The sequence below is a fragment of the Nesoenas mayeri genome (assembly GCF_963082525.1).
Source record: "Nesoenas mayeri genome assembly, chromosome: 1".
Classification (NCBI taxonomy): domain Eukaryota; kingdom Metazoa; phylum Chordata; class Aves; order Columbiformes; family Columbidae; genus Nesoenas; species Nesoenas mayeri.
In genome coordinates, this window is record NC_137541.1 from 184,281,146 (window position 1) to 184,294,779 (window position 13,634).

Below are 13,634 nucleotides of genomic sequence, written 5' to 3' on the forward strand. Positions count from 1 at the left end.
AGGACTTCTGATGCAAATACCACACAGTGCCTTCAGGCTGGGTGGATAACAACATGGAAAGAACTATTCTGAAAACTCTGAGCAGAGCATTTTAACGTGGTGATGAAAAACTGCTAGCTGACAACATGACTCTGTACCTGATCTTTCAGATGTGTGTATTCATGTCTCTTGAGATATGGGACAGGCAAAGTGAACACTGTACTGGAATGGAGTCATTACCACCTTTCCCCCCTCTCTTAAAAGATAAAGTGGAATTTCTTTTCCATAGGAAAAGAAGTGATGTTACTAATGATTAAAATGCTGTGGGACAAAACAAAGTCAATGGGTGACTAAAATAAAATACACAAGCCTGTCTCTGCAGCAGCTGGTAGGCACTGACCTGTTAGAAACTCACTTCAGTGGTTGAAAGGAAAAGATGGAACATCCAGTTTAAATGGTGAGACACGGGCATACTGATGAAAGAAGCAGGTGAACTGCTACACACAAGGGTTTGTGTTTTTTTTTTTTCTAAGTTTTGGGCTGCTTTGCTGAAGGGCACATAGGTTTGTATGGTTGGAAACCCTACGCTCCGTAACACCTGTGCTTGGGAACTGGGGTTTTCTCTCTTGTGGACCTGAGAATAGCGTGCACAACCTTGTCTATACAAACAGATTGCAAAGCATTGAATAGCTGCTTGTACTTCAAAAAATCCAAGAAGAAGTTGTCTATAAAGATATCTGTCTCTGGAAAAGTTGTTATTGCTATAAATGGTCTCTACTGCATCATACGTAAATTCCTCCCTAGACATCCGTGACAATTTCTACCGTTTTAAATTAGTACTTACAAATATGAATTAATAATACCCTATTTAGCCTGTACAGCTTCGTAGTCTAGGACCCTCATTTTGGGAAGACAACTCTTTCTGCAGCAGAGACAAAACTTTGTCTTCTTTTTGCTCCAAGTGTCAATTTTGCTGTAATTGGAGACAACTTTCCTTCCAGAGAAGGCTGTCCTGAGACAATGTTCTAGTCTGATGGCATTTAGTAATGCTTTTGGTATTTGGTAAAAGTGTCCTGCCAACTGGATCTTTGAAGGCTTTGTACTCATTGGATGCAGGTAATGAGTCAGGAGCTGCCTTGTAGAGAGAGAAACAGAGAACGAAATGCGGACACGGATGCTACTCGGACAGTTGGTGACATAGCAGCAATAGGCTTTCTTCAAAGGCTGAAGTTGAGGGTCTAGATGGTACCTCAAGGACCCTTGGCCTTTAAGAAATGTTAATGAGAATACAGAGATGCTGAAAAATGCAGGAAGTTCCATCTCTATAAGATGCCCTGTGTGAACCACACCTGACCTCTCCACCTAGCATAGAATGTCCAGCTAAAGAGAACCTTACAGAAGAACCTTTCAGTCCTCTTCTGGGTCTGACTAAGCACCGGAATATTTTCTGTGGAACTAGTGCCATAGGATGTTGGAAATTTAGAGAAAGTGATCTCTCAGTAGCAGCAGAATAGAGAATGGTTGAATCAATACTGAAGGCTGGACATCCGTGGAGGCGTATAAGGGGTGATTCTGAGCCTGATTCGACAGAGAAGTGCAGGATTGCTGTCTGCTTTCAGCTGAAGGATCCAAAGGTGATTAGACCTTATCAAAATTAATTTTGGTGTCATTGTTACTCATAATTTCTGCTCTAGCATCAAGGCTGCTGAGGGATTCAAGAACTGCAGACCACACATCATGAAATATCTAAGGTAATTACAACTCTGCATCATTGCACAGTCTGCTGTTCCCAGGTTTGAGCTATGCTTAACTTCAGAAGAATTTAAGTAGGAGAAAATCAGGATCTGTTTTGCAAATGTTCTGTTCCTTGTCACTCTCCAATCAAGGTCTAGCCATGTTAGGAGACTTGCTGACAGCCTAGAGCAAGAAGTGGGAACAGCAAAAGAGTTCTGGTCTTTCTCAGTGTTTCTGCTCAGGCAAACTAGAACCAGAGGCCAGGTGCCTGTATCATCTGTGACATCTTGAGGCAAGATGTTTTACTTGCTCAGCCTTCTTACAAAATTCATGTGATGCTCATTAAGCCAAGTAAAATGCATTTTATGCAGGTAGTCTTTAATAAACACCACTACATTACACAGCAAGTGAATGCTAGAGAGGTTGTGCTCATTTGTAGGGTATGCACCAATACAGAATTCTCTCCCTAGGCTAAAGCTGTTTCTCCAACAGAAAAATAACAGAAACATTACAATTTCTAAAACTAAACCTAATTTTAACAGCTATTTAAATGTTAATATAAGTATAAATTAGTGAATAATGAAAGACTACCCAGTATATCATTGGCTAGTGAAAAGCTCTGCCGGTAGCCACCAGGCTAGAACAAGAGTTTGGCAGGACCAATGCTGCTCTTGCACAATGACACGTGGTTATTGCTGCCACAGGTGCAGCTGAACAACGTCCTCCCCTACGAGAATACCAGATGCAGGGGCAACAATGGCACGTAGTGCCTGTGAACAAATGCACAAACACACACACAGAAGAATTCCAAGTATTCTTAAAATGTATTCGAATCCAGGAGGTTTTTTTTGTTTTGTCTATGTAGTACCAAGGGGAGGATGAAAGAAATTGGCAAAGGAAAAGAAGCTCCATATAAATTATTTGGCTTTAATATAGAGGGTGACAGAGAAATTCCTATCCTGAGGACATGCTTTATGGGGAATCAGAGTAGTTTCACCAGGCCTAGATGTCTCAAAGGAAGAGCCTGTTGGCAGCCTGAGAAACTCAAACACTATAAATCACCAGGACCAGATGCTATTTTTAAAGGAACTCTGAAATAAATGTGAAAAAATAAAGATACAGTTAAGAATTTGTCAATTACCATTAAAAATATCCACTGCTCTGGACAATCGCTCATAACTAAAGAGAAAAAAGTGCAGTTTTAGAGGTAACTGCCTGAGGATACTTTCATAGCATAACATAGTGCCTTTCTCAGGCTACTTACTTTATATCTGAATAAGCATAAAATAATGGGATCTCAATATCACGGCTCTGCAAGTAACCTTTATGTCCTAAGCTACTAGAACTGCTTCAACAAAATAAAAGTTACAAATACTGCAAGAGCCTTGAAGAAGTCCTAAAGTTTAATCCTAATTTGGAAATGGAGTAACCATTCCTCAGATGAGGAAAAATGTCATTTTTCTCATGTGGGTAAGTTATTTAAATCTTCTTCCACTCGGAACAGGCTCTTATCAATTCCACTGACTTGGAAGGGAGATTGTAAACCTTCCTGAAAAATAAACCAACCCCCACAAACAGACAAAAACCACTACAAACAAACACCCCTCCTCAACCCTAAAACAAAACAAAAAAAAAAAATAAAGACAAAAAGAGTGAAGGAAGGAAGATGTGAATCCCTTTGCTGGTTGTTGAATAGCCATGAACTTCTTTAACTCTGCTAGTTCCTCCCTGCTTTCCTTTTTCAGCAGCTTTAGAGAAAATAGGAGCATAAAGCAGTTTAAAGTCACCTTTACTGGTACTCTCTTTAGCAATAAAAACCAGAATTCTGGGATAATAGAGGTCTGTAATGCAATTCACAAATATTCAGTTATCTTGGTGTTCATTTACTGGAAACATAAGGTATTCCTTTAGTGAGCTTTAACAGGTACTTGCATTTATTTTATGCTCATTTTACTGTTACTTCAGGAAACATCTTAGGAAAAGAACTTGCAAGGAACCGCACAGTTAGTCCAATAAAAGCAAATTCCACTACCCTTTGAAATCCTACCTGCAGCTTGCTTTCATCTGCTAACAGTAATAGTTATCACTGCCAACAACCTTTGAACAAAACCGTTCTGTGATTTCTATTCTGTTTTGCACATATCCTTGATTTAACAAGAAAGATGGGGAACATCTGTGGGCAGCTTCCACTGGGCACTTTTTCAGAAGCAGGAGATGTGAACTTGAATCCCCTTGGGCTTCTGAAGAACATGCAGCTCAGGTTTTCTGTTTCTTGGGAGAGTTCCCTCACCTTGACACTGCTTCAGCCAATTTTTTAACTTCTTCTGATGGAATTTTGTAGGTCATAATTTTTAAGCAGCTTTTTGGTCTGTCTCTGCCTTTTCTATTCTCTCTCTTTAACCACAGTATGTATTCTTACCCTCTGCTGTTTTTGCCAAATGTTATACAATATCTGATTACAATCAATCTTTTAATGTGTACAGAAGGGGAAGGAGAGAAAGAAAGAGGTCTCAAGCACTTTGGCTTTCTCAGCATCCTGCTACTCTTCTGTTCTGTGTTGTGGCAGAAGACTAATTCTCATATAAATTCCTCTACTACTGTTGACGCTGTGGAGTTTTAGGCACAAATCTAATTCTTCAAAAGAACATGAGCTTTGATAACCTAGGCCATACCTGGTGCAGAGAGATCACGTCTGTACTGTTTATTTCAGAGCAGAAGATCCTGTGCCTCCAAAGCAGGGTTCTTCCTGGAAAGTTTCATTGGGTCACCTATTTCCACCCTTTAAGCATAGATGCATTATCAGATTCTAGAAAATAAGTGCTTGCACACATTCATGCAGTATCTACAGCACTCCATCACCACATGGATATACAGGACTATCACAAGGCAGATTTTAGGTTCCCTTCACAAACACTTAAACAAAAAAAGTAAAAACACCTAAGAAGTGTCCTTCAATTTTCCAATACTTTAGACACCTATTTCTTTTGAAGAACAAGGTTTTTGGTATCTTAACACAGACTGGAAGTAAGCAGCCAACTGCACTGGTAGCAACTTAAGCCACTTACAAAAGAAGAGATTAAAGCAAAGCAAACATAAATTAAAATACAGAAACTTCTTGGTAAAACTGTACTTTGTTAAATAGCAGAAGCTCTCAGAGACATGCATAAGAGTCCCACTCATTAGATAAGGCTTGAGCCTCTATCTGGCTAGTTCCCTGCTAGCTTACAACTTTTATGTTTTAAAATCTATTACTTGCATTATTGACAGAAGTTTATCTAAATACTTTGCATTAGCCAGAATGCAAATGTGACATTACAGTATGCTAGTCTTAAGTTTGATCACAAGGACAAACTACTGTTCTACATTTTCATTGCAGCTCTTTAAAATAAGCTTCTATAAAGACATGAAGAAACTGAATGCAGAAACTCTATTTAATCAAGCTTTGACATTTATCCCCTACACAAGAGAGATAAAACTTGAATCAAAGGTAATTTTTACAAACACAGTTTGTTTTCCCCTGTTTGTGATATGGGAATGAAAAAATAGCTTTTTGAGTGCAAAGAATTGCTGAATTCAAGCACAATTTACTTCTGGAACCTCCACAACAATACAGCCAACAGGGGGCTGTCTGGCTACACGATGTTATCAAATCTGCAGTGAAATCCTTTTTATGACTGTACAACCTACTCTCATCCATGCACGCTTCCTAAAACTAGTTGTCACACAGGTCTTTTAACCAATTTCATATCTCCAAAACAGTAGAGCTCTTTTTCTGCTACTTTTCATCTGATACTACTTGAAATCCCTTATTTTTGTGTCTGAAGATGAATAATATAGTTTATATATTTATTGATGTGTCTGAAAATAACAGATACTGCTTATTGGAAAAGAGGGGGACTTTCACATTGTTTTGATGACAGGAAAGGTGTGTCACATCTGCTTCCACATGTATCTGTATGAGCATTTTGGTGTTAGTTTCATACGTAGACACCAATCTTCTGTAAAGAGGTAGACCAAGATGTTGTTAGGGCTTTGATACTGATTTGAAGAGTAGATAGGCAAAGTCTGTCTATAGGAGTATCAAGAAAGGAAGAATAAGGCCTAGATTATTCCTTACATTGGATTAAGCAATGGAAATGAACTTTAATACTGGAATGCCATTCTTGAGAGTAGAAGGAACATTTCCTGGGCGCCAGCACTGTTGCTCACACAGCAAACACATTTGGTTGGCTGATCTCATCAAAACTAACCCGAAGTTATTGAGTGAAACCACCATGGAAATATCAGAGCCAGACTAATGATGAAGGAAACAGGAAAACTGTGTCAGTTCCGAACTTGCCTGGCTCAAGAATCACAGGACTGTAGAACCACAGTCATATATTGTTGTTGACTATTCTAGCTGGTCCAATAATATATTCCCTCGAGTTTATCTTTTGCCTTTATTTCAATAAAATATTAAAAGTGTATACATTTGAGACTTTATATGCTATAATTTTTGCCTTATATAGTTCAAATTATAAAATACTAAAAAAAAATAAGTATTATAAAAGAGATTCAAAACTTTTTTACTTTTAAAACCACTTAAAAGTGTAAAAGCTGCTGACAAAAGGTTCCTTAATAGGTAATAAAGCCACATGTTTGCCCTGCAAAAACCATAGGGAAATGTGAAGTTTTCTGTTGATGGCTGTTCCTATGGCTATAAACAGCAGAAGAAAACTTGACGGATACATTATTCCTATCTCTTCACAGAAGGTAAGTAAGTCAGCCTGTAGCTACTCAGCACTGTATATTTAAAGATTCAAGCTAGATAAATGCTGTTATAATTAATTTGTTAATTTCAGAAATTTTGAACATAGGGTTCCAATTTTACATTAAGACACAGAAGCAGTATTAGATAAATTTCATCTGATTTATTAACATAGAGCTATTACAAGTGAATCGAATTTGGAAAAAGTACTGAGTTGTTGCACCTGAGAGCCATTAAATAACTTGCAACAGAAATAAATGGTTTAATTCTGGGTGAAAAAGTAATATTCCAGTGAATTAGCCCCCTCATGGAAAGATGAACAATGCCACTCATGTCATTGCATTTTCTCAGACACCTCTTGTTTCTGTTTATAGTTAATCATTGTGTTCTGATACACACTTATAACCACCACCTTCAAAAGCAGATTTACATATACATCAGATGTAAGTTTTCCTTCAAATGCATTTTAAGCTCTTTTTTTTTTAAAATAAAGGATTGCTGCTCTGCTTCAAGTTAAACTGTGGTAAAATAGATCACCACTTCGGATATATTTCTGTCAATCATTTCTCATGACTTCTATGACAGGAGGTGGTGATAAAGAACATAATGAGAGTCTAAACGTTTCAATCATTACTGCTAGTATTGCTACCTGATTAGGAGAGACTTCCCTCAACACTTAACAAGATACCATGATTAAGGAAAAAGCTGAAACATTTTCAGATCTCTATATCTGAATATCAAGTACAGAACCATTCTCACTCAGTAAAGTGTGCCACTTGCAGTACTAAGAAAACTGCTTTTGTAATTAGAAGAACAATGGCCTGTAGAAGTCCTGAATACATAGGTGTAAGTCACTTTACATTTTTAAAGATGCACTGTTTACACTTGTGCATAAGAAATTAAGTGTTACAATTTAACTAGGTCATTCCTTCTGCAACATAGATCTGCACAGGTAAATTTATTATAAAATACGTTGAAGTACAAACATGAGCATTACCTTCAGCATCTAAAATATTTTGCAGAATATTGAAGGTTTTACTTGTGAAACCACATTCCAAAAATGAGACAAGTGTTTAATTATAATAGCTATAGGTGCGAAAAATGAACCAGTGACAAGATGGGACACAAATCAGTATTTTGAAGTTCACAGAACTAGATGACTAGACCATGAATCAACAATGTGGAAACTCAGTTTCTCAGCTTGAGCTGATAACAAGGAAAGTTAATTGCAGATCTGGTCTTTAAAAGATGCACAATACTCACCTCTTCCTCTGTGACCAGAGTTAATAAGTAACATAGAAAACTCCATGAGAAAATGCATCACTGTAGTATAGATACTAAACAAAGGGTTTTTTAAATTTTTTTAGACCAAACAAAAAACCAACAGCCCTTCAAGATAAGTGACTATTATTCCTATTTTAAATGTGACATGGAGATGTAGAAACTATAGTAGTATGCAACAGTTTAAGGTACCCTGTTTAAGAAGATAGACTGTCAGACCTAACATTTTATTTTATTTAACTGAAATTACATCTCAGAAGCTCAGCTGCAAATCTGAACGGCCAGTGTTTCAAACAGACATGAAGGTCTTAAGTCAGACACCTCTGAAGTGACGAATACAAATACTACAAAAACAATAGCCTGGTAACTTGTTTAGTGTCATATAGGAATAGGGGCAGAAAAATAAACATCATATCTAATTCTTAGGAATTCTCATTTGACATAACCATGAAACGTGGTTTCCTCTACTTGCAGTCTTTTGCTGCATTGCTTATAGAATTTCCTATCAATTTCTGTAAAACATATAGCAGCATCAGGCTTCTTGCTTGCAGAGCCCACAAACATCTTTCCTGGCTCAGCACCACACCAGGCCAATCCCATCTTTAGATTCAATATTCTGTATGATCATGAAGATTGCTTCATAGCACACTAACACCAGGGGGCAAATGAAGATTGCAGAATCTTAAGGCAGGAGTTACCTAACTTATCAGTGTTTCATTTTGTGATCTTCATGTTCTTTTTACAGTTTTTACAGTTAAGTTATTAGATTGTGTTTTGGTTTATTTTCCCCAAAGAGCATTCCCCACTTTGAGTTCCAATTCCCACATTAGTTGAAACATTTCATTTACTTCCATAAAGATGATGAGAGAATGACAAAGCATCTTTTACATGAGAAAAAGCTGAGAAAGCTGGTACTCCAGCCTGGAGACGAAAAGGCTTGTGTGTGGATATCTTATCAAAGTTTATAAATTTCTGCTGCTGGGGTAAGGGAGAGCAAAGAAGACATAGCCAGGCTCTTAGTGTTGTCCAGCGACAGGATAGGAGGTAACAGGCACAAAACGAAATGCAGGAAATTCTACCTGAACAGGACAGGTTGCAGAGTCTCCATCCTTGATATTCAATACCCAGCTGGACACAGCCCTAAAAAACCTGCTCTGCCTATCCCTGCTTGGACTAAATCTCGAGAGATACTTTTGAGCCTCAACTACTCTTGTCATTTTCGGATTCCTTTTTAGGACCAAAATTCATGAAGTAGCTGAGAACACTAATAAGGTTGCCCTTTTCTGTGTGGAATGAGATGAGGAGGATGAAATCAACAGTGATTTAAGAGATAACAGCTAAAGCTACTAAACAGTCTGCATTCTCTTCTGGATCTGAAATCCAGAGCATTTTAGTGAATATTTGGAATGATCCGAGGTGTGCAAGCCCCTTTCCTCAAGCCTGACTCGTGTTCTCTTTGCTTCAGGCCAGATCCCTTCTGTTAGGCTGCTGCTTCTTCCAATTCAAAGGAAAAAACAAACAAACCAACAACTTTTCCCAGCCTCTCCCAATCTTTTCAATATTCCAGTTTGTCATATCGGTCTTTCCTATACCAGTTCTCAGCTCCAGTCTAACCTTTCAACATTAGATTTTTCAACATGGTCCTCTCACTAGTTGTCTTCACTCCTATACAGCTGCTAGTCTACTTTCAAGCAGGCCTATCTTTTCTTTCCCTTCTACATGAATTAAGCTTATTTTTCCCATACAGCAGCTAAGCTTGGCAGAAAATAAGCACCTGAAATGAAAACAGCAAGCCTTCCTTTCTTACATTCAGGCACAATCCTTAGGACCCCAGAGCTGCAATGCAGAGGAAGTTGCTATGGCATTCCCCATGCAGGTAAACCTCTGGAAAATACAATAGCTAATATTATTTAAGGCAACTGTGAACCATGCAAGAAATATGATGTTCTTTTCAAAGGTTTAGGATCTGAATAATTTGAATGGGCCCTCATAAACACTTGAAGTCCTTTTCTTAATCCAGACTTGAACTTTGGTTCCTCAGTTGAACTGTGGTTCTGCAAATCCTCAAATTGTATTTTCATCATCTCACTAAACTGTTATAAGCTGCTAGGGCCACCAAACAAGACAGTGTGACCTTTCTCCTTCTGCTTTGTCCCACTCCCTGTCATCCCCTGACCTGTGCCAGTTACAGGGGTTTGCAGATTGAATCAGAGGGAAGGAGCCCATTTCACCATTCACAAGAAGGTCTGCATTGGCACAATGAAGTAGACAGGAACAAATTATTTGGCCACTGGACTTTAACAAAGCCGTGCAAACAGACTTACTTGTTGCATACTTCCAAATCTTTCTGACTCGTCTTTAGATTCACATCTACTCTTGGAAGCCCTAGAAAAAAAACCTAGCGACTTTATAATACTGGATCTACAAGAGTAACAGGATGAACACCTCAGTTGTACTTGGCTAACAAAAATCAGTAACCTTGAGAAGGAGGAGAATAGTGGAAGAATAATGTATTTTTCTTTTAAGACCCAGAGAGTCTGGTCTTTCCAAACATATTTTAAGTTTTCAAATGGCTGAAATGTATATGCAGGTCTTTAGTATTAAGCAGTTACAGGTAAGCAAATATAACATAGTGCTACTCAAAGAAGCTTCAGGGAAAAAGGTATCCAACTTTGAGCCAGATAGCATATTTTTTCTGAGTAGTCAACTTCCTTTTGGCCACATATCTTAAGACACCTGTTGCAGGTATATGTATACACAGAAGCATCTACTTTATGAAAAGTTGTTGGCTAATACCACATGGCTTTACTGCTGGGCAGTGCTCAGGTCTCAACTAAATTGGAAATTTTAGCTATTTGTAGTTTCACCAGTTCAAATCCATAGCAGGGGCAGACAAGAAAAGTGTGATTTTTACCAGTGCATACACCAGGCTGAAGTTCTATATGGTAAAATAATGCAGATTTATGAGTTATAACAACTTGGATTCATATTCATCTAGTCATGTTTGTACCTGTGCAACTGCTCTAGTAGCAGGCCCGTGAAGCCTGAAGTCAAACCAAATCCCCAGTGCAGATAAGCTTTTTTTCTCTTTTAAAACATCTATGTGATGTATAAACTTGAAGCTGTGAGTACTTACTTGGAGAAGGCATGTGTATTTTAATGGTAAAATAAAACAAGGCTGATAAAATGACATTAGCGAGTGATACTGAGTCACGATAGTGAACAAAATAAAATCTTAAAAGGAAACACACTTTCAGACCTTGACTGTATCTAAAATTAGTGACATTTACATAACCATTAGTCTACATTTGACTCACCACACAGTTCTTGCATGCAGTTTTTAAAAGGAAAGGACCCAAGTAATTTCCATTCTCATTGCAGTGATTTCAATCATTTCAATGAAAGATTTCCCTGCAAGAGAAACATCTTAGTGGAAGATGAGAAAAAAAAAATAATAAGTTCACAGTCAGATACACAATTTAAACTTCTAACCATAAAACTGTTACCTGTCTATAGACATGGTGATTTAAGAAATGAAGTGTTCTATAAGTTTTGTTAAAAATTTTGGAAGACACTTTTGCTTTATGTGCTCACTTTGCTAAAAACATGACAAAATATTTCCCAGTTCCATTCATTAAGAAAATGCTGCAAAAATTAACACAGAGTTTTAAGAGATTTAATAAAGAAATACTGACATTTAAAGTAATACATTTTTAATACTTGTTTTAAAATACATAGGCACACTTACCAAGGCATTATTAGACAGATGTAGCTTGAGATGCTTCCTTTAATAAATTCAGCTTTAATGTAAACCAAACCATTCGCAGGTGTATATGTCTATTCTGTATTTATCATCAGATACTATGAAGTCCTAAATATTGTTTCTGAATAGACGAAAATACAAACGAAAGCCAAGAAAATGTTCATAAACAATCAACATATAAATTATAACAACAAAATAGCATCAGGAAATACATGAAACATCCTTTTCTATGACTCACATGCAGAAGTGGCTAGCCTTACTTCAGCAGCACAGTTAATACTGGAGATATTTACAGTCTTAACACCAATATTTACGTGCTGCTAAAGTATGACAGACATCAGCATCACAAGATTGACTAGTTCATAAGTGATATTTCTCTTCAGGACGATGAAATCCTTGTATTTTTGAGGCAGCACAATATGGCCTGCACCTTTTCAAAACCCACAAACCATTATGTGCTGCTACGTTATGCCAAGGTGTCTACCATACTTCAAGGAAATGGAAACATACGCTGAAAGCAGAATGCAGAATTTTCTTATTGAACAGTAGTTTTCCTGTACTGACATCAGCTGTATTAATAAACTACAAAATGTTTATAAAACAATTGTCTATTGCCAAGCTGACTGTTTATTTACAGTGAAGCTCTAGACTTCATTGTCAACTGTGCATAATACCTTAATGGGACATGAAACAGGAACTGGACAATTGTGTGTCTAATTACAGGAAATAAAGATTTTACAGATGTTTACTTCAAAACAAAACAAAAAAGTCTGGGTTATTTTCTAACCTAACTTCTGGTCATCTGGAAACCTCTGATCTGAAAAAGACAACTGTCTAAGAGAATAAGAACTAATTTCAAAACAAGCTTCTGTCAAGTGTTGTATCAGTCCTCAAGCCATTTGTCACCTCTGTGGGTTACCCTTGCCACAGTTTTGGGCAGACACATTTACAAGTGTTTCTTAATTTCAGAGGAGGAGAAAAAAAAACAAACCCAACTAGATTGTTAGCAAGAACAGTAACTCATCTGTTATTAGAAGCAGGAGAGGAGTTCATCTATCTCCAGCCTCAAATGATTGTACTACTCTACTTGAAGAGGTAGGGAAGAGACTCGAGTTCACATCCCTGCCAGGTAACGTTTTCCTATACTAAAGTATGCCAGCGTTTCAAGTGTGTACAGTACTTCTACTGCTTCCCTAGATAACAAGAATTATGCTTTCATTAATGTTTTTATACCAAATTATTGAGACAAAAGCTACTTACACAGACCAGACCCAAGTATTCCATTCTGTTGTAATGAGCCTTCTAGTCAGTTCACGATAATACGATTTCTGTAAATCAACAGGGCTATCTGTAAGCACAAGAAGTTCGGCAGGCCGCAAAGGGGGAAGTTTGGCAAGTTTTCCTTTTCTCCCTTCCTATTTTTGCTCCTACAATAACACAGCAGGATGATCTCTGCTAGAAGCGTCTGTTGCTACAGATGTGCCAATTAAAGTGAGATTTGCCAGCGTAAGTTTACAGGTAGCTGCAGCAACACTGAGGTTTTTATATAGCCATCTATGTGTGAATGCTACTTTGGGAACTGCATAAAAGAGCCATTTCTGGTATATTTTATACATGCATGACTATATTTACATTCTCCCTCCCTCCCTTACTACCTATGTTTGTTTGTTTTTTAAATAGGAGCTAAAATAGGCAAGCTAGGTTATATAGACACAACTTCCTCAGTACCTTGGTGAAGTAATACCTGAAATAAAAATAAACATAACTGTAAAGGTATGCTGTGACAATTGGTCGCTCCCCTGAAGAAACTGTGCTGGGCATATCCAAGAGAGGAAGAGGTAAAGAAAAATCTCCACTGTCTATATATAACATGAAAGGCAAAGATAAAGAAAAAGATAGATGCAAGCAAAAACACTAGCAGTAAGAGACTTACTTAAACTTTTCTGGGAAAAAGAATATGAAATACATTCTCCAGCTAGAGAAAATACTGTTTCTTACTTGTAGATTTACCTCAAAGATTGAAGGGAACTCTTTAAAATAAGACAGCTCTAACATTTAATACCTTTGGAAGTACACTTCTCATTTGTATGTTCAGGCCAAATTCTTCATTTGTAAACTATGTGTTTAACT